Source organism: Thermobia domestica, chromosome 5 (assembly GCF_964235325.1).
Source record: "Thermobia domestica chromosome 5, izTheDome1.hap1.1, whole genome shotgun sequence".
NCBI classification, from domain to species: domain Eukaryota; kingdom Metazoa; phylum Arthropoda; class Insecta; order Zygentoma; family Lepismatidae; genus Thermobia; species Thermobia domestica.
This window is the reverse complement of record NC_137458.1, coordinates 80358686-80382159: the sequence shown is the minus strand read 5'-3', so window position 1 is coordinate 80382159 and position 23474 is coordinate 80358686.

Sequence of the window (23474 nt, the reverse complement as noted above, 5' to 3'; positions counted from 1 at the left end):
TTCTTTACAATGTGTGAAATGGTTGAGTAGGGTTCAACAATGGGTTCAGTAGAAACAACTCCTAAGGGATATTAAACCAGCTGATGTTTGTTTGCATTAAACTCATTTGAGTCTAACCTCCCACTCTATCCATTTCTATGTGTGATAACAACTTTGCTAGTACAGGTGCTGCTCACCTAGTGTACTCTGTGTGAACTATACTCTGAAATAATAATAATGGTTGCAAGAATTCTGGCGTGAGATTTCTCTCTCTTCCTGTATCTATTTGTTCATTAAAAGTTTACAGTTCGAAATGCTTTAGTAAGTTGATCTATTCAGCTCCAGAATCAACTTGTGCAATCTGATTACCGAAGAAAGAATTTCATTCAAACAGCTTGCGGGGCCCAAAACTAACTTGACGATCCGATTCCTTAAGTAACCTGAAATGCCTAAGGAGGTTTAATAACTAATTAGCTATCTATCTATCTTATATATATATATATATATATATATATATATATATATGATATTATTATTATTTACAGTTGAAACATAGGTTCTTACACTGAGCAAAAATTACAATCACAGGTTGTAGGAAATATTCCACTTACCTATTCATAGAAAAAGATAAATTACTTCAAGATTACCATTTGATTGTTTAGTCTTTATGTGAAACGAAATGTAATTGCGGAACACTGTTCTCAACTTTCGAGCTCTAATTCTTAAACTAAATCATATTGGGGTGCAGTTATCACTGAAAGTTTCCTTTACAAATGATGAAGAAAATTGTTTACGAAAAGCTTCATTCAAAGAAAAGAAATCCTCAAAAATAATGTGCTGTTTGTAGAACTTTAATGCAAAGTGCCTATCATATTTTGGTAGTATTTATAAAACATTTGTTTATTGCAAATCAACAAAATCGCCTGTTTGATGTTACAGTGAATAATATTAATAATAAAGAAGATACATTTTTAACATTTTCGTGACAAATGATTTTCACAGTGTTGCAGAATTATTACTGACGCATACACAAAACTGTCTGAGCGGGTTTTCTTGCTATCTTTATTCTTTAAGAAAATCTAAACATGAAGATTGAAATTCCTCTTGTGCTTTTCTTCAGGGTAATTGAGTTATGCCATTTGTTAAGGTAATATAAACATTTATTAGTGAACTATAAACAAAATCGCTTTAATCATTTCTGAGAAAATTGTCCAGGAAAAACCCACACATTAGATTAACTATCTTTTGTATAGCTTTAGAGACAAATGAGTTCTTTCATATAGTCTGTTTGTTAAAGAAATATTTACTTACGAAATATGAACAAAATCGACAGACTCACTCTCAATAATTAAATTCCGCTCATATTTTTTTCTAGACAAATGACAGGTACAGTGACTTATAAATACGAGGGAGATCGTTAGAATATGTTTATGAAAGTAGCAAATTTCAATATTCTTCCTGCACAAACTACGATTACTTTTGGGTTAGGAACATTATTGGAAAAATGCCTATAAAAAGTCTCCCAAAAATCTTCCCTTCAAAATTCGTCCTGATACATGTAACGGTATGGTTCCTAGTCGAGTTAATATCTTTACACCGAAAAGAACGGACAGAAGGGAACAACGAAGGAACTTCCCTCTTTCCGGTTTTTGACATGCAGACTATATGAAATGATAAATCAGCTCGAAAGATAAAATGGCAAAAGAGGAGAAAACTTGAAGAAAACAAGAGATCACTCTCAGATGGTTATGAAATTGTATAGTACGTAAATAAAATATTTACTCTTGGCAATCAATTAGGGAAACCAGAACAACAAGGTAATAATAAATCAGTATGAATTTTGTAGATAGGGGCTGTCTCGGTCAAGTACTTCCACATTTACCTTAGTGATGCGGAAATGGAAGGTGCTTTCATGTAGTATGTCCCACTCGCGACTATTTTTTTTCGACATGTTACGTACCTTTTTTATAGGTAATTTGTGAATCTTTACAAAGACACGTTTAAAAGAAAAATGAAATGAAATCTTTAAGTTTTACGTCCCACGTTTATGGCGGTTAGGCTAAAGGAGACGGTGATGGTGAGAGATGAATGAAAACTGTGGAATGAACAAAGTGGGAGGAAAGGAGAGAATCCGAGAAAACCCACGAACACCGTGTTTGTGCTCCACACGGCGCGAGCTTGGATCGAACTAGGGACCCCAAGCACCGGAGGTGAACGCTCTACCACTGAGCCACCGTATATATTTGGCGTCTGTATATTACTGGTAACGTAATTTCAGTGTCTTTTGTGTTCATCTTTGTGTAACTTGCTAACGTTTCCTATACTCTCGACTGACACCGACCATAGGTCATTAACCTTTCTCCTATAGATACTCTCGTACTTTTTTGTTACAGATTTTTTTAGTTTTTGGGTCATAGCTTTTCTGTTCAGTTTCGAGGCACTACATGGTTTGGAAGACATGCAGGATTTTATGCACTGTTGCCGAACAAAGACAGTTCGTTCTGTAGCTCTCGGGAACGTTTCTATATATAGATTCCACACAAACGTCATAGGAATTGCTGCACTAAAGGAAGACTTGCTGTTCACATTTGCGCGTTAAGTCACATTTCCGTATTATGTCATATAGGACTTCTTCTTACTAAGGTCACTGTAACACATTTCCTGCTTTCGCTGAATTCCGTATCAACCCTGTTAGTTACTGGGTGTTGTGCGTGCTGTATTTTACTCCATATTGTACATTTGACCATTCTGCAGCCTTGTTTTATTGTACATTTGTTCTTTTTATTGTATCGACCCCATAATTTCTCAAATTTAGAGCCTCATGTCTTTCTTATTCGGCAACCCTGATAACCCACTTCTTGCCTACTTTCTTTCACGTTTCATGCCAATTGTCCTAATGTCATATAATATTATAAGTTCTATTTGGGAAACTATAAGTTTGACTCTACTTCCATGCAGTTGCTCACGTTTGCCTATCTGTAAGTATGAGGTTATCTTCATACATTTTTTTTTTAATTTTCTGCCTTTTTCCTTATTTCCTGGGGTATAACTGAGCACAGCCTTACCCTATCACTACTTGGTGTGTATTATACATGGCAGGTAAACAAGGCATTTTCGGACGGTGATTAGCGACCCACAGCTAATCAGGGTACCAATTTAAAATAAACATCTAGCGTCACGGCTCGCATCAATACTCAGGACGATCATGAGACCTACATTTCAGCCGTTGAGTTTCCACATAATACATGGCGTATATAAATATCTGTGTGAAAGCAGTTTATTGTTACGGCATAGTACTCTCCACGACATATTTCTGGCAATGTGAGAATCAATATTGCAGTAATTATTGAGTTTCAGAGGTTCGCAATTTTACTTTCGTATCTACACTATTATATAAAAGTGACTCACTTAACATAATGGCCATTCATAGATTTCGTCAGGAAACTTTCTTGCAATAAAAACAAATAATAGCCATAAAACAAATAATTCTTTTTTAAATGTAAGTGTACGCAAAAATTAAATTTAAAAACGTGGTAGTTATGGGGTACAAATATTTTTTTCAAGAAAGCAGTATCTCACATTAGGAAGATAAAGCTTGATTTTCGATGTTCCCATTAAGGATAAATTACATTGTATTTTAGTGTTTTTCGAAAATGCCGCTGTTAAATTGGAAAAAAAGGGAGCTTTTTCTAAAACACAAGTATCGACATTTTTTAAATTATGAAACAAACAAATGTGAGGATTCATTCAAGTCAGAAGAATAAAATTCGATACTTACATTCTTAATTTTAAAATAATAGTAGAATAGAAGTTTGGACCATTCAGTTGTTAGTGGATAAAGACAACCATTTCTATAATATTGAACTTTCTGTTAGCTTTTGCAGAAAAAAAAACTTTAAGTAAGTATTCGTTAAGTTGAATGTATGCAGTCTTTCACATAAAATTCTACTTGCGGTTAATCGTAAACGTAAATCCAGGGTTCATTTAATCAAGATTTTCAAGATGTCCATTTTCTTAACGCAGGAATATTCAATTTCTTCTTCCTTTTTCAAATAACCCTTTTCGTTGTCTTCAAGCATCTCAGCCTTCCATGCGTTGTCACTTATCATTTATCAACTTTGGCAGATGGAGCTTGAAATATTGCATGGTAACTCAACAGAAGAGCATTCGCTTCAAACTCCAAAATGTCCATTTTTGATTCCATGCCAACGAGTGTATGGTAGAAAACATAGCATCCATGTTTTATTTTACGAGATAATTCCCGTTTTTTTTATACCACCATGACCGAATTCCTCCAAAATCATTAAATAACATTACCAAACCTCTCGTTTAGTTGTCAGGGTACGATGATAAATTATTAATTTTATGCAATCCATTACACTAAATCCCTGCAGCTATCATATAAACATGTGCAATACATTACAAATCTTTCGTCTTCTTGATTCTGATCAAGATATTGCTATTTTGTTAAGTAATACTTATTATTTAATGGGACAGCGCTCCGTGCTAAAATCGTGCAAAGTTTCAGAGCGTCATGTTAGTTTGTTGTTGATATACATACTAAACACAATTAGTTTACATATTAAATGGATAATGTAACATGCAGGTACAAACAAAGACACTGAATGTGACACAAAACTAAACCACTTAAGTTGCTGTAAGATTATGTTTATGAAAACATAAACAACCCAACCTACATCCTTGAGTGATTTGTTATCTTTGGTTTGAAATTTTTCCCGCTCCCGTTGCCATGTCTAAAGCTATTTCCGTGAACTCATTGCTATGGTAACGCAATATACTCGTTCCGTTCAGAGAAAAATGGACTGAAGAAATTTGTGAATGAAATTTTGCAATGTTCTCATCACATTTACACATTTAGTCAATTTAAAAATGATTATGGCAAGTTTGAAAAGCTGTTTCCGAAGGAAGAAGGCTTATTCTCAAAAATATAATATTACCTGGAGTATATTCCCAAGCAGAACCGTATGTTAATGTTTACAGTTAATTATCTACACAAATACACGATTTTAAAGTCAAACCTTGAATATAATTGAAAGCGATGAAAGAAAATTTGATACTGTTCTTGCGGCAGTAAATAAAGACAACAGTAGCAGGTTGTATGTGATATATAGGATATGGATTCTGTCAAAAATGCCTAATTAGTTTCAAAGGCGGTATACCTAGACAGTTTGCTAATATATCCTTTTTAGATTATTAGTGAGCAGTGTTTAGTTTCCCATGAGGTCAATCCATTTGAAGTGGTTCAAAGATGGTGAAAGTGGTTGCTCGACCATCTCCGAAAATTATAAAAATTTGAGTGTGGCCAACTGTATGTATGAGAAGGTCAAACCCATCATTCACGTTGTCGTATGCAGAAATGTCAATGAATGGCAGTAAATCTTTGTTTTCGGCAAAATTGTCCATTTTTAAATTTGCAAGCGTTAATGAAAACTATAGTTGCTCAGGACGTACGAATCAGACGAACACCAAGAAGAAGGAAATTCTAAGGGAGAGACTGAGGTACAGGGAGAAAATAATCTAAATATATAAGCAGGTTTGCATACTAATACACACTAATGCATACTAATCAAATCACTAGGAGAACTACAGAAAATTTTACTTTTAAATGGTGCTCAATACCATTATATATAAAGAGTTTGCAGAAATATCCAAAGCTATGGCACTACTGGCACCGTAGATTTACGGGGCGCCGAAAATAGATTTATGGGTTTCTGATTTTGAATATTAATTAGATTTTGGAACCAAAATATCATATTGATGTATACTTTTAAAGAAATAAATGTATTGACTCGCAGACAAGTATCAGTGCTATTGCAGAACACTCAATCATACACTCTAGCCTCAGTGGAATCGATATGCTGAGAAGTATACTCTCAAGAGTACTACATGAGTTGATACAAAGTAACAAAAATCGACGTCTGGAGATGTTTAGTTCTGAACCGACTGTGTACGATAGAACATGAAAAATATTACATTATCACTAATGATAAAAGAAAGCTGAATCACGAATAGCTACATCGTGACCAATGTTCAAGGCGTTGTCCTAAACTAGCTCTCCGGCCACAGGTGAGTAGAAATGAAACTCGAGGTTTTCAACATGTTCTTCGATGCCGTTCCTTGCCGTCAGGGCATGTTTGCATATATGTATGAACCTAGTACGGAACAAGTGAAGTGCGTATATTGCCTGGCCTTACTCTGAAATACTTTCTGACGTAGCATAAATGAAAATTGTAATTAAATGTACTAGAAGGTTTAGAACGAATGATACAATGTTTAGAGAGTAAGGAAAGGAATTTTTAATATTTTGTCTTTTTCGGACTCACTCTCCATATATTATCACTACGCCCATCTTCATTTTCGAGCAAAGTTCTTATATATACGCCGTGCGCTCCCATCGCCTTGTGGACACACTCTATTTAATGCTGTGAATAATAGAACGAGCTATTGAAATTACGCCACTTCGTCCCACTTTGTATGCTTATGAATTATTTGAATTACATGTTCATATATGAAATATGTAGTGCGTTCGGAAAGAAACATCTGACTGGTCACTGTGCGTGAAGTATTCGGTGCAACGCTACCATCTTTTGATGGACGTGCGTGTCAGATAGGTCTGAATCCAGTCGTGATAGATTGGACGTTGATGATCACTAGTTCCATTAATGTAGTCTCAAAGTGTATGCTGGAAAAGAAAACCCCGCCAAGTGCGAGGTGGGATCTGTTATACGTTTTCTTACATCAAAACAATATTCAGCAGCATCCATTAATCAGGACTTTCTGCAGTGCATGCACTACGTGTGATGAGTGAAGGAGTTTTCTCTAAAGGGTTTTTTTTTCATTTAAAAGTGGAGAAACAAACATTCATGACAAAGGGAGGATTGACAGGCCATCAATCGTCAATGAAGAGCTCACAAAGTTTCTGGAAATGTTCGTTAAATCAACTTTTTCACAATCTCCTAGTTTCCAGACGAATTTCCACACATTTTCTGGATTCTACTATATGATATCAGCGCTTTGCTGGTAATGAGGAGCTGAACGATACTGTCACAGGCTGGTTCAAGGCTCAGGTGGGATATAGCTCATAAAATTTCTAAGCTATGCACAGATATGATAAGTACTTGAGCAAAGAAGTAGTTTTTAGATGTATTAATCTTTTCTTCTTATTTACTTTGGTGTTCCTTTTTCTAGCAATCGGACTTACTTTGCGAATTTTTCGAACGGCCTTCGTAATTCGTATGTACAACATTAAACCATCTGGAGCTTATATAATAATAAAATCATAGTACGGATGTTGTAACGTTCTTGGCTTCCCACGAAAAGTTGTAATGACGTTTATGGGGAGTGGCCAGCTTGGTTACTCGTGGCTCGCTGAGCGCAGTAGACGGTTGGTCGTGATGGGCTACCCTCTTACCATACCGCCAAGACGAGCAGATCCAATCGCAGGAAACCAACGATATATTATACCTTCTGGACTATAATATAATAACAATGATAATAAAAGTAAACATATTATGCTTTTAGTGATCCTTATTCATATCTCAAACAAACCTTGGCAGAAGTTTAGTTCTGAAAGACTATAAGACGAATGAGCGTTGGATGACAGGTCTAGATGACGAAAAACACGTCAAAGAGAGCACATCAAGGTACCACAGGACTACGTGCACAAAAGATACAAGTGCTAGCCATTAGATTAGCTGGGAAGCATAGCATTAGATTAACAACCTCATACAAATTCTCCATGTTTCAAGGTTCCATGGTCTGTATAAGTAATATCTTGTGACGAGTATAAATGTATCCTGATCACGAAATTTGTAACAAGTCTCACCACTGTTTCACAATATCAGTTATAATACAAAATTGGTTTCAAGCCCAAAAAGCACAATTGTTTGTGGTGTCATAATTATTTTTCTAAATTGCCCTCCGTTACCGTCAGGAGCTCATGTCTTCCGGAATAAACGTTAGCCATGTTTGACACAATACTGAGTTAAGGAGTTATCTTTATAAAAAAAATCACCTTCATTTCTTCTTGCATCGTGAAGGATTAGTTAACCTATGGTTCAAATTCAAACGATTTAATTCTCGCTGTTGGAGAAACATTAACAACTTTCGGAGAGAGGCTAGAAACAGTATTATTCCTCTTTTCTGCATAACAATGACAACATTGATTTTAATATTTGATATGATATACTAAATATACACTGGCCATCAACTTTCATCGTTTGCTTAATTGCACCTTTAATGTATTGAAAACCCTAAGCGTACATATTAAAATAATTTATTTATATCGTGGAAAACTAGGAGTTAAGTGTGAATAAGCTGCTTTTTTAAAAACAATACAAAGTTAACGAAATTCTAACGCTCAATCTTAGAATAATCTATTAGAACGAAGTATAAACACCTTATCTCGGTCTATATAGTTGGTAATATCCGTCTCCCAGGCGGATACATGATATATTTTTGTTCAGAGTTGGTACGCATATTCACGGTTTGATCTGATAGTTCACCTATGCTTTAGTTGTGGGTTGACTATGATGTTTTGTGCAGGTGGTCGCGTGTCTAGCTCATCGTTGCAAACTTCGAAGTGTATAAAGTTATTCTACTCCGTCTCCCAAGCGGATATTACTGTAAAGGTAATATATTTTGACCGTCTAAGTGACGGATATTACTTTATACTGACAATTATTAATATTTGTGTGTTCTGTTTCGTTTCGAAAATCAATATTTCAAGATGTCAAGTAGAAAAGGTATACCACAAAGGAGTAGGGCTTTACTACAACTGCATATAGGACAATTACAGATGGCTGTAATCAGAAACTGGTTATGATTACAGATCCGATGATTCATATGTTCCTGAACAAGATCATTTATCCACAACAGGTCATGTCAGCAATCCAGAAATCGATTTTAATTATGTCACGCTAAGATTTTTAAGTCAATGCTTGAAAACTTGGTGTCACTTCTTTCAACTGACTGTACTGGGCTTCATGGTTTTCGTGCATTCATATCTCTCGAAAAGATGTAAAGGTTTGCTGGTGGCTCTTAGGTTTGATGATACAGCTACTCGTGAAAGACGGAAAAGAAAGAATTCTCCAGCATCAGTGTGTTTGTTTTAATAAGACCATTTCTGAATGTCAGAAGGCATATTTTATTGAGATGCAAATATGTGTTGATAAAATTCTACAAGATATATGCTTAGAAATAGATTCTCAGCGGTGACGCATGTTGTATTGAACTCATGGGTACAAGTGAATTACGACGTGCTTCACTATTCAGTTAATGAATTTTGTTACGTAAAATGAATTCTCTGGGTGTAACTAAACCTTATTGGAAACTGACTTATACCACTTTGGCTTCAAACGTCTCAATTATGTGTGTCCGTCTCTGAGGCGGATATTACTGTTATAGCTTATTTTTTGGATGTTACCAACTAAGGGTTAAAATATGAATTTCGTTTATGCTGTGAAACATATATTCAAAAGCAATTTTCTATCATTTCATATAAATGTAAAGCTGATTGCTTGGATGACACAATTCATGCTCTTGTATAAAATGGAAGCCATAAATGCAATATATCATGTTTAGCTATGAATCGACTATTGTCAAATATCAAATCCATTAAAACTGTGAGATGCATACGCAAGAAAATTTCTAATGTATTTCGAGACACAAGTCTAGGTTACGCTATATAATACACTCTTAATACTCAAATAGTATCGAAAAGCTTATTTCTTGCCTATGCTTTTACCTGATGCCACATTGATACTAAATACTTTTTGTTGGCTGCAATAAACTCGCTCGCATTAATGGATATGAAAGAGCATTATAATGGACATCAATATATTGTGAAAGCATTCGTATGTTACACAAATCGGAATGAATTTTACTATCCAAATACTTTACTCTGCAGAACGGAAAGTGTTACTTTTCGGTAAGGAAGTTCTAAACTTTGGGTAAAGGTGTATAAATTTAAACATTGTTTTGTTGAGTTTTAAATTGTCGTAAGAAGACAGAATTAAAACATGGGGCGTTAGTAAATTATTTTATTATACTAATTTAGAACTAGAAATTGATAATCAAATTAGCATTTATGATACATCTACGTGAAAAGAGTCGTTTATATAATGTATATAATGCATATTAGCAGGAAGCCCACCTATGTTCGGTTCCCAATCTGAGCTCATGTCTTTTCATTTCCAAGTTAAGCTATAGTTTGACATCTCGTATAACTTCATTGTTAAAACTAACGCTACATTCAAATCAAACGTAACAATTATTTCGAACTTTGAAATCCTTTAATCAAACATCCTGGAAGGCTGGTTTTTATAAAAAAAAACAAATAATTAAATCGATGCGGAAGATTATTATAATTAATAAAAAGAATGAAAGAATTAATAATAATAATTAGATTGTTATATATAGGATAAAATATAAGGGTAATTCATACTAGTTTGTAAATATGAACAATTAATCAGAAGTATGTTATCAATGAGCTCCAATAAAAATTAGAATTCATGGTTAATGAGGATAGCCTTACATTGAATTTTATCTGCAATGACAAGTTCTTTATAATTATGAGGAATAAAATTTCTACGAGGGTAAGTCAAAAACGTTGTTGCACTGCTTCAGAAAATAAAACAGGATAGAAATTTTACAATTATTTTACTTATGTCGTAAAATACTATTCACAATCTACCCACGCTATTTAAGCATTTGTCGAGGCATGGAACAAGTTTTTCTATGCCTTGTGCCAAGTAATATCTTCCAATGCCCAATAACCATTCTTGGGCTGCAACTTTCACTTCGCCATCCAACTTTTATCGTTGTTTTGAAACCTCGTCTTTCATAGAACCAACCATATAAAAGTCACACGGTAAAAGATCTGGACAAGATAAAAGATGATGCCACACCTCCCAATTAATCTTTGTTAGAAGGTCGCACGTATGTTGTGCTTCATGTGATCTTGCTTGCCGTGGCATTCCGTTTTCACCATACATTTCATATAAATACCGGTAACTTTTAGTGCAGTTGCACCTTTTCGCTTACAAAAGTCGAATCACTGCACGGTTTTACAATTTGAATCGCACTTGCAGCTGAAGAGACATGTTTAAGACTGATTATGAGAACACCTCCCCTTGCCTTATGAAATCCACTACGTCACACAATACAGCTACATATTTGCAGTGTTGCCACATTGTTTCATCAACATAGTCTTTGACTGTAAATATTTACGAAGGTAGTAACTTACTTTCTAACTGACCCACATACATTATATTTAAATGTGATTTGCAAACAGTTTTAATGACGTGATACTTATTGATGTTGATGATCAAAAACTATAATAATAAAGGATGACCTGATGATCAATAAGCCACTTGTGTTCTGTCATAATGATTGTAGTTGTTGACAATCAACTATGGGAACAACAAAGAAAGCCCGTTTTGGGGCATTGTGAAATGACTAAAAAGTGTGGCGTCAACCGTAAGATTGGGCTTGGTGTAGGAACTATGCAATCGTTCAGAAAAAGACAGGATTTAAATAATTCATGGGTCTTCATCTATGTATAATACTAATGTAAAACGTTGTATCATATTTTGCTCTCGTTTCGTTCAAATAGATATAACCGTCTGCCGGAAATGTGGTTTAAAAAAAGTAACTGACTTCTTCACTTTACAGAAATTAGCTATATAGAACAGGCCCATTTTTATATGTTGTGCGTCTCTGTGCTCTAAATACTTTGCCGCCATCCTGCACAAACTGATGTCTCAACCAAGGAAATACCTTATGTAAAGATGCAACGGCTCGGAAAAAACGTCTTTTTTGGGAAAAAACTCGGTTTTTTCTGCTTCGCTTTTTTGCTTGGGAAACTTTGGGCTTTCTCGAAAATTCTGCTTTAAATTGATAAACCAGATTTTGTTTCGCTTCTCTACAACACAAAAGTCATTTAATTAGTGGTTGATGCCGATAATAATATGAACCTCGAAAATAAACCATGCATTTCGAAAAGATATTTCAAACAGTTTTACTTCTCAACATATTTACATTATGAATTCCAAGGATTAACCAATGTATATAATAAGATTTTTTTTTAACCTCCTACATACAAAAGTAAGCAGGGTTGGCAAGAGCCATGGTTGTTTTTGAAAATGCCAAATACCCGTTTTTGGGGGGAGTTTAAACTAGGTTTTTTTGGGTTTAAACCAGGTTTTTTTGGATTTATATATTTTGCTTTATGTATTTATATTACATATTGACAGAAATAAGTTTGTTTCGCCTTGGTGTTATTATTCAACAACGGGGTTATGCTGGAAGAGGTCACATAAGCTTAAAGAAGTCCGGTCTGTAAATTTCTTAAATTGAGAAACTCCCGCCATAACCATCGGGAAAATCCCGTCATTACTCTAAATGTAAAACAATAACGGAAAAAATCCCGTTATTGCTTTGCATGTAAAATTTAAAGGTCAACGTATCATAATCAATACGCTAAAACTGAGGTATTAAATTACAAATTTAGTGCGTACATATCATTGAAAGTACAATCCAACCTAATGTTGGAAGCTACGTAGGCAATCGATAAATTTTGTCAATTTATATCAGCATATTTAAGCAACCTTGGCTTCTTTATAAAACAACAGGCATTCAGGCATGCAGATATATACAATTTAGTTTCGTTTCGTACGTTCAGGCTTAACATCCTTACGTAATACCGAGGTTATATAGGAGAAGACTTTCGCTTAAAGTTACATCCGAACCGCTACTTTGTTTACGCATGAAAGAGGGATTGTGGTTCGACCGAGAATTGAACATGGGACACCTTGATTAAAAGGTGAAAAGGAAATAAAACTAATGCAGATGGTTTGATGTATGGAAACGTCACCATGAAGTTCGCACGATTCGCATTTTTCGTGTCTTTTATTTTTTTCGGTTTAAACCAGTTGTTTATTTAAAAAAAGAAGAAAAACAGCTGGTATAAACCAGCCAACCCTAAAGGTAAATACTTCTTTTAAAAAAATACTCAAATAAGTAGCAAAATTCTATGTAGTATTTTTACTTCAAAATATTCCATACCCTCTTTTTGGAACAAAATAAAATTAAAATAAAACATAAGAAAAATACTTAGATTTATATGATACACTTAAAGGCTGCACACTTAGAGCTTTTGGTTTCGTATATTCTTGAGATTCTACAGTTTTATATAAGCACCGTCACGGTTTATTCAGTCCTCAAGTTTTCTGTATTTTTAACAAGAGGGATTGAACATGAAGGGTATGAGATAAGAACATGGTAACCCATAATTTTACTATTTTAAGAAATTAGAAATTTTCTGCTGCACAATCCATTTTGAAAGTCGGAAAGCTGATTTTTCACATAAGTCTATACATGAGGGATTAAACGAAGCGGTATGCGTTGCTGCCTATCTGATGCTGCGTAACTCAGCAATTGAAAATTTGTTAGTTACCATGTTCTTGGCTCACACCCTTCATATCATTATGGAACTCTCCCCACCCCACCAACACACACACAAAAAAAGGACTACGGAATATATTTAAGTTAAGATAATTACAACTGCACAACAAACATGATTGACTGGAGCTTTTGCGCTTCTATCGAGAAGTCCGGAATTCAACTCAGCATTCGACCGTTCTGACAAAACTTTTCTTCATTCCATCTATGAAGTAGAAATAGTGCGTGTACTGTGAGTTGGCTGACTTCATTTCTTATTGTTTTTAGATCGTTATTATTACTAATTACCAGCAGTGACGGTTTTGCGAGGGTTAGGGGGGCGCTCGTTCGGACTGAAGCCTGTTCCCCAAAATTACGGAATGTCTAAAACAAACGAAATATCTATTAGTTATGCCTTTACTCATAAACTTTAAGCTGCCGTCAAATAAAAATTACGAATGTTTAGAAAAACTAAACATTAGTAAGAAAAAAACCTTCCCAAAATTCTTTTCTAAATCCGCCACTGATTCTCAGTATAAAATGATCTTCAAGGTTGTATCCGGAAGATTATCGCTAAATATATAAACGAAACGAAATACAGTATTAGTTATGCCTGTACTCATAAACTTCAAGCTCCTCCCAAATAAAATTAGGAGATTTTAGAAAATGAAACAATCAGAGAAACCCGTCCCAAAGTACGTTTCTAAATCCGCTACTGATTGTTTGTATAAATTAGTATTCAAGGTTGTATCCGGAAAATTATTGCTAAATCGTTGCACAGCTATAGTATAACGGAAATGTGGAAGTACGGTTTGACGGATATATTGAAAAACGTACGCTTTGACGCATATTTAGAAAAACGTAAGTTTAACTTCTGCGTTAGGAGCTAGAGTACTAAGCTCTTAGAAATGAAACAGACCACAAACTGAAATGATATCGAGAAGAAAAAATATCGATAGCTCAAAAGTTAAAATAAAGTTAAATAGCCTCTAAAATTGCCCTCAAATACTACATTCTTCATGTTAGCTTTAATTCGTAAATCATGTGCTCCATCCATCTTGATGGTGAATTTTAGAGCGAAATATGGCATTTAGGTCATGGAATTCTTATCTAAGTATAGAATATACTATAAGAAAGCTATTTAGATAGAAAAATCATGGAAATTAAAAAAGCCAAAGTTTAAAAAATTCTCGTTTTTTCCCAAAAAAGTCGGCTTTTTATGTGAAAAAAAACATCGATTCAAAAAAGCCGGCTTTTTTGCATCTCTAACCTTATGTCTCAATATTTATCGAATAATATTTACTAAACTGGATCTCTTGAACAATAGTACGGGATACTTCCACTCTCATGATATTGATAAGGTCATGACAAACTACTAGACTCAAATATAATGTGCCGCGTGCGTGGGTTTCCTCGGGGTTCTCCCGTTTCATCCCATTTTCTTCATTCCACCATTTCATTCATTACTCATTATTACCGTCTCCTTTACCCTACCCGCCGTAAATGTGGGACGAAAAAATCAAAGATTTCATTTCATTTCATTTTCAAGTACAATGTCCTACTACTACCTGGATTTCCATAGCGTGAAATATGAGCATATAGAAAAGGGTCATACTAGCTATTAAATCAAGGCAAATCTTAAAATTGTCATGCTCCGACGCAAATACATCATTATTTTCTTGGAATGCTAGTACTCCCAAAGATAACTTTTTAAGACTGAAATTATCCTCTGCCGTACATTCCTCCAATAGTGAAACTCTTGCTTAAAAACAGTGACTAACTTTTTGTGAATTGTGAATAAGTCTTTTTTCTCGGGTTTTAAACTTAATTAAACAATCTCTGTGACAGGATTAGTTTCCTTTATTGGAGGTACGTTGTGCAGGGCAAATCCAGTCACTAAACTAGAATTTTTCAGCATACTCATATATGCCCCCCAAAATCATACAAGGAGCACAATATTGAGACTCCTGACTTGGTGAATAGACTATATAATCTCGGTTTACAACATTCCCATTCATAAACTTCCTTTCAAATAAACTATCACTTAGTAATTCTTTTTACCATCATAATATAAACGAACTTATTTTGAAAATTCAGAATCATTATTTTGTTTTATACCATGTTTGATTAAGAAATCAATGGTTTCATCGGTAATGAACCAATGACATGGATCATTACCTTGCAAACGTATAATGCTGCCATTAGGCCTAATTTTGTCTAGATCAGGAGATGCTCATGTTGCGGGTTGTGGATGAAACTTATTATTTTCATCAGCAGTGTTAGTATTTTGGTTAGTTCTGTGTCATACATTTTCTCACTGCGAAGCACCAATAATTATTGGCGATTTCACCGTCAGTAATGGTTAAATAGCATCTACATTAATAATACAATAAGCTGTCTGTCTGTAGCGCTTTTCAACTCGAGAACCGTAATAGATTGAAACATGAAATTTTACTGTTTTAAAGCTCTCAGAAAAATGATCCAAATGTCTTGTTCCAGGTCCCTAGGTCAAATCTGAGTTGAGAAATAAGAATGCAAAGTCCCCATATAAGAATAACATAGGGGCATTTTTAAAATAACAGAAAGGGACCAATATTAGAGTTGAATTCATAGTTTTTGGGATCGCAGATATGAATAGTGACTTTTTAATCCACATCTAACTTCAAGGTCATACTCCACTTTCCAGAGGGAGGGCGAGATTTTAAAAGTAATTGAAAGTGACATATATTAGTGTTGAATTTATAGTTTTCGAGGTCGCTGAGTTTAACGGTGTCAGCTTTCATGATGTGCAAGTGCTTCCTCATTGGGATGAGGTTGGGGGAGGATTATTTGATTCAAAAATAATCAAATAAGCTAGCTAACTAGTAACTACTGTAATTAGAGCGAATTAAACACAATAACATATTTTCTCGGGCTTGCACGGGACTCTGCGGGTTGCTAGTTTTAAATATTATTTTTTCTGAATATTTAAAAAAATTCACAGTTTTTTCGCCTCCTAAGTTCTGCCGCCCTGTACTCAAGAACAGAATAGCACTTACCTAAATACGGTCTGATATAGAATAAAACACGTAAACGAAGTCCCCTCATTCAATGCATTATCACGACTGTAAGCTTGTAGCGCTTGTTTCTGTGTGGGGATGTTTAACTCGTTTATACGTTCCATTCTTGTGGCATTTCTTTAGAGAAGAAATAAAGGATAGCAATGTTTTATGACTGACGTTTATGGTATGACAAATGTCACCACTTGTTGTCAAACCATTATTTATATCTTTTGTTTCCTTTCCTCATTATGATGGGGGAAAAGCATCGTAAAAATAAATGTAAAACAACAAAATAAAATAATTTTGAGCTAAAGGTAATTAAGCAGCAAATGTGATATTATAAGCACCTCCAAAATATTCTAATTGTTTCTGAAAAATAAAAGGTGCTTATATATTTGAGTAAATATGATAAATTTAACTAATCCTGATGACTTTTTCTAAACTATGAGTGTAAACTAATGTACATAAAACGAAAGAAAACTAAAAATGCATACTTAATTTCTAACTGATTCAGCTTTCCAAGAATACGTTCAACTTCCACCTCTAGCTCTGTATTTAATACGATAGTGGCTCAAATTAGCAATGTTTAGTTAAAAATTCCCTCACCATAGAACAATAGTGGTAACAAAAAGCGGTTTTCTGCAATCAATAGCGAAATTACCCGATCTAAGATAGAAACCACAATAATAGGTACAAATACTTATATTTCCCAACATAGTCATCTTTTAGTTCGATACACTTTTCCTAACCATGCTCAATAACTTTGATACCCTGTTTAGAGTGAAACGTCGGGGTCCACAGAAAAGACATTAACCACAGACTCCATGTCCTCATTTTGGTTAACTCTTTTACAAGGAAGTCATCTTTTCAAGTTCGGAGGAATAAACTCATTCGATGTGTTAAATCTGACGAATAGGTTGAGTGAGAAAGCAATTCGAAATTAACATCTTGATTTTGTCCATCACAATAACTAATGTGTTGCGGGTACCTTAACGTCATAAAATAGCAGTAGTTTAAAGGTCTATTGTAGTTTCATATTCTGAAATGAAACTCACTTGTTCTTCTCCTTAGTTTTTTTTCGATGTTATTCTGCATTTGATATTTGTTTTTAAGATTATAATGTTATTACTCTTACAATATATTTATTTGTAATTTACAATTGTTGGAATTTTTTCCATTTATATTTTAATTATTAAGACTTTATTTGCAATAAATTGGTGATTCATTTATACATCCAATAATTGTTTACTAAATAATATATACGTTGCTAAATTTCCAGTAATTGCAGAACTGAAGAAAATTGAATCTATCAATAGTAATTTCAAGATATTGTAAATATAAGCAGTAAAAATACAGTATAACCTCGTTAACACGAACTCGCTTAAGCCGAACACTCGGTTAGGACGAACAAAATTTCGGTCCCGGCATCGCTGTACGTTATCTTATAGGAAGTTTTATCGGTTAACACGAATTTCGGTTAGCACGAATTACGAACTAATTTTTAGTCCCTTGAGTCAGTAAAGGTTTTCATTTAACACGAACTTTCAATCCTCTGTTTTTTTTTCAGATCATTTTTCTTTCAGATTTCACTCCAGATCAATTTTTGTCATAAAGTATTTATACAGACGAAAATTGCTTTGTAAATAACAGAAAAACTAGAAACAGGTATCTTTCCTCTCTTATGATGTGTTGATTATGTGCTCCGTCAAGCGCTGACATGCAGGAGCTTGGCAGACGAGCTGCTGCCGACAGCTCAAGACAAAACATCTTCTCTCCCCTGTAACTCCAAACTGGTGACAGCAGTCATAAATACCTTTCCGTTACTAGCGGTACCCAACCTGCTAGCGGAGTTATCAATTTTATAACTTGACCTGGATTTTCTGCGGATTTTCTATCTTTTTTCTTTTTTATCTTCGAAGATAGGATAATAAGCTTACTGTAGTGTTTTCACTTTTCAGAGGACGGTACCGAGATCGAAACTAGTCTCGATCTCGATCTTAACTCGAATTTGAGACCGAGCCGTGCTTTCCGAAATCGAGACGAGACCGAAACTCTCAGCCTCGTCTCAATACAATTCTGTGGATGGTATCAAGATGGAGAAGAGTCTTGGTCTCGTCTCGAATTTGGAACCGAGACTACTCAGTCTCGTCTCGATACAATCTCTAGTGTTTTCTATGACATACATAATATACTGTAGTGGTATGTATTGTCTGTATACTGTAGTGCGTATGTATGGAGAAAATGTATTCGAATAATAAAATTTACGTCCCCGGTTAACACGAATTTTTTTAACACGAACTCTTGATTTTTCAGTCCCTTGGAATTCGTGTTAACGAGGGTTTACTGTAATAGGTTTTCGATCTTTATAGAATTCCACTGGACATTCGCTATTAAGTTAAACCTGAAAATCAATTGCATGTCATGTCTTACTTGTGGTTAGACTGAACGTTTACGTAATTTACTGTTAGTAATAAATGCTTTATTTTTGACTTGTACTAATCTTCCTTTATATCATATTTTATGAAAAGTCAGTTATTATTTTTCAGAAATAGTTGATAGTGACAAATAAGTGACTACTTGGAAACTATGACACGATTTCTGAAAATATATCTTAGAGAAACATCAGTGCATGGAATTCCAGAAATAGTAAAAAAGCGTCGTTCTTTTGGAGAAAGGTAAGTTGATAATTATATTTTAAATATTTTTGCCCAGTCAGTTAATGTCTTGAAAAATAAAAAATATCTTATAGTTTTGGAAATTGCCTTAAAATGGCTTTTGGTAGTTCCATTTAAACATACCAAAAAGCGCCGTTGATGGGGCTGCGGGAACCTGCCGCCATCTTGGATTTTTGGTCTCATTTGCCAGTTTTTACTGACTATCTCGAATTCTATCAGCGTTTGTGTACCATAAGGAAAATTCAAATACGTAAGCAGAATATTTCACTTCCAGAGCTTGAAGCAGTTTCTAAATAGCTTTATTATTACGTTCGAGTGATGTTTTAATGGTGGTTTAGTTGAAATAACATAATGGGAAGGAAAAAAGGGAAAGCATGTAGGATGCGAAGAATAATTACTTTCTCACCTGATTGACGCTAATGAAATGATAAATGAGATATACTTGCTAAGTAATTGTTTTGATAATTTATTTATCAGTAACCAATTTGATACAATGAAATAAAGCCGAGACAAAGAGAGTTAAGTTGCAAAATTTTATTCAGTTTCATAAATATAAAGTTACACATTAAGTGTAGATATTACATTAAGTAAACACGTTCACTGAGTTACATGTAATAAGTAGTGTTTCTGTAAGACGATTGGCGGTAGGCTTCACTAGACGTCGTTGTCAGATGACTCATCCTCATCTGGTGACGACAGTGATCTGTTCATACACACATCAGAGCACTGTGAACAGGCATTAGTGCACGTTGCACAAGCTTTCCGGCAGTGATATCTCCGTCCACATCAAATCTTGTATGAGCAGAATATCATATTTAAAATGTTGTCTAGAGCGGCAGGATCCAAGGTGCGGATGGGTTCCAGTGTGGATTATACTCTGGTAAATCCCCAGCTCTTGGGATCAAGGTTTGTTCCCAGCCACATTTGGATCTGATGGTACACCCGAAAACAATGTTGGGCAAGTGAACTCTCAGTGGGAGGGAATGAGGCCAAGTAAGGTTTGGTTTTTCGTGCCGATCGCTGGAACCAGGCGTACCTGAAGGCCTGTAGAGATGTCTGGCTGAGACGAGCTCCTTACAAAGCTAGAAACATTTTCTACCCAGCTTCAGTGAGAACATCCGGTGTGATGTGAGAGTGATAACATTTTCCTGGTATGTCATGAAGGTGTTGATTTTTTGGAAATCTTTGACAATCTTAATCTTCCCTTGATTGTATATAGCTGATGTACTATCGCAGCCACTAAACGCATGCAGAAACAATAAACGAAGTTCTTGTTGTTTTGAAGAGAAAGTTTTTGGTTCTACTTTCAATTTTCCGGGTTTATAAAAATATATTTCATTTTCAAGTGGAGTTAGAGCGACTAATAACACCAAGAGGTTCACATCCTTCCTCACGAGAACAACGTTCCGAAAATTTTACAATTTTCCAATAGCTGTTTGAGCTATTAAGATTTCCGCATCCCCGTCACTTCGGAATACCTCGAATCCATTTTGAAGGAGCTTAGGAACCAGAGACGCAATCAGCTCTGCTTTATTCTTTGCATTCCTTAGGAACTGATCCTGGTTTATAGTGAGAGGGAGGTTGTCCTCTACTCTCTCGTCTACAGCATGTTTCAGACGTGTCTTTCTGCTTTTTCTGCAGTTTTTTACGGTTGGAAGCATCTTCGTAACCGGCAAACACTATGGCACACCCGTTCCCAAAGTGATTTCTGCTTTACTTTATGTAAGAGTCATAAATTCCAACATAGTTAGTAGTTTCATTCCACTTCACTCGCTGTAATAGGAAGCCTCCGTACAGTACCACAAAGCTCTGAAGCAAGTCAATGCTGTTTTCCAAAGGTGTAAAAACATCGCAGAAGCAGAATTTAGTTGTTTTCCTCACGCCGGCACATTCAAAAAGAGACAAAAGATATGTAGCCAGCTCGTATTTGAAGCAGTCAGCCAAATCCTCATCAGTTTGCCTGACAATCGCAATCCGTTGAAAAATAAGGAGGGGATCTGCAACAATGTTGTAAGTTTTTGTTCTTACTGCACAGATCATTAAAGCCAAAGACATGACTTTATCTTTCCTGGCAAGTTTCACATCTCCAAATGTTCAGCCTACTAACTTTCCAAGGCATGCCTCACCTACTTGTACTGCTTTGTAGTAGTTGATTGATTCCTTGCCAACTACCGAAGTTCCAATAGTCATGATTTCTGAATTTTGAGCAAAGGGAGGGTGATCTTTTAACCATTCAATCAGCTTCTGTACATCTGAAGCATCATTAGAGAGTCTTGAATCTGGAAAATTGACGCGTTTTTCTCCTGAAGTAAAATCAAGACCAGTAAAATTTTCTAATGATTGAAAAATTTTGTGAGTGGGCACAATTCTTTGAACATATTTAGTTAACGTGCTGTCTGTGACACCTCGTCCTTGTGTGAGTCCACCAACACTTTTAAAGCTTCTCATCAATGTTTGTTCGATGAGCATGTCAGACCATACACCACTCCAGAAGGAATCAGTTCTCCTCATGGTGAAATATCCTTCACAAACTTGGCATATTCCCCTTGAGACAGTATTTTTGGCATCTGTAATATGTCCTGCAAGTACAAGTGTCTTGACTTGGCGTACTATGTGCCCGTTGGCATGAAATATTGGTATAATCTGGGCAACACAACGAAGATGATTCTTCCAGTTCCCAGATCGTTCAGCATTTACATACTGATTCATGAGAGAAACCATTCAAAAGTACTACATCTACAATGTTGCATTGACCCCATTAGTAAGTATAACGTTCAACTGTTTACTGAATGTAGATACAAGGTGTTTAATTTCTGGATCTTCATTCATCCCGGATACGGGGGTGTTTCACTTAGAATATCTGACAGTAAATTCTTGATGTACTCCTTGCTATCATCCGGAACATCAATCTGCGTTTGGAGCGTATATTGTGCACAGTAACTCCATAAGACCACTGCCAGCCATTATTTTACAAGAGACAGGAACACAAGAACAAGACAAGAAAAGACAAGAACAAGTGAAACCCTGCTAGCCTCACAACTACTTTTAACCAGTGTCTGTCGTGGGCAATTGCGGCCACTATCTCGCGCGCCTTTATGTACAATGGCTGATCGAAGGTGATGATACATGTATCCTTGTTCAGTGATTTACATTCTTCCATAGCTATTTTGATTACAGTAAAGATTGTGTCATATTTTGATGGTGGGACTTTCACAAACGTTAATGGAATAACCTAACTTTTTTTAGTTCATTGATGCGTTGACTGCAATCATAAAAGCTTTCCATTCTGGTATTTGAGGGAGACACAACCACTTTGCAACGAGCTACAAAACGTCAGCAGCTTCAATCTTCATAAGCTCCTTAGAACAAGGGAGAGCACTAGTAAAGTCTAAATTTCAACGTTTTCTAGACCAGGCTGACGGTGTTAATAATTTGCAATTGACACCAAGTGCATTGCGTCAATTTCTGAAGTTACTACTTTAAATGGAATAAACTGATATGAGAGAGACATGGAACATGAGTGGAAAGAAGATAAAGTTATCGAAAACATAACACAAGAGTTAGTAGGAAAGTTTGTTTCGTGAGACTGTTGTGCGTATCAAAGTAACACAAGTTATACTAAAATACTCTTATAAACTCCTTAAAGGAGAATTTGGGAACTTATCTCCTTATCTCAGAACGTAATTGCTGCAACAAGGTTTAAATTTCGAAAAGGAAATATTTTAATAATTTTAGAGTTCATTTTCAAAAGGGTTATTCATTCCTTCCCGAAATATATTTTTCAATGGTTTCTTTGGGATGAACTCTGTCGAATATGAAAAAAATGACCACATCTGGATTGGTTTCATAGTTGTATAAACTCCTTACTAGACTTGAAACTGCTATAAAAATATAAGAAGGTCAAATAATAAAGAACTGCTGAAGGTTGAGTTTTTGCTGTCGAACAAAATAGAAATGTACTCTTTTGAAAACAAGCTTGCTTACTTGGAAAATATTACTTGTTTAGCATACACTTTGCAAAATATATTTTGTTCTTCAATTGTTAACGTCTCTCAAGTTCAAACCATAGTTTCAGAGGATAACTTCTGGAAGATTTTTGGGCCCATTTAGTTGTAGTGCTACATCTTTGTCCAATTCTTGTCCATTTTTGTCACCCAAGAAAGAAAAAAATATACCATCCAAGCTAACAAAGAAGGGTCATTTCAAAATTTCAGCCACTTCGATCACCTGTAGTGCGACGTCTTCAAATATGAATTATAGCTATCTCAGAATTTTGTCCAATTCTTGAACAACCAAGGAAAAAAGTGCCATTCAAATA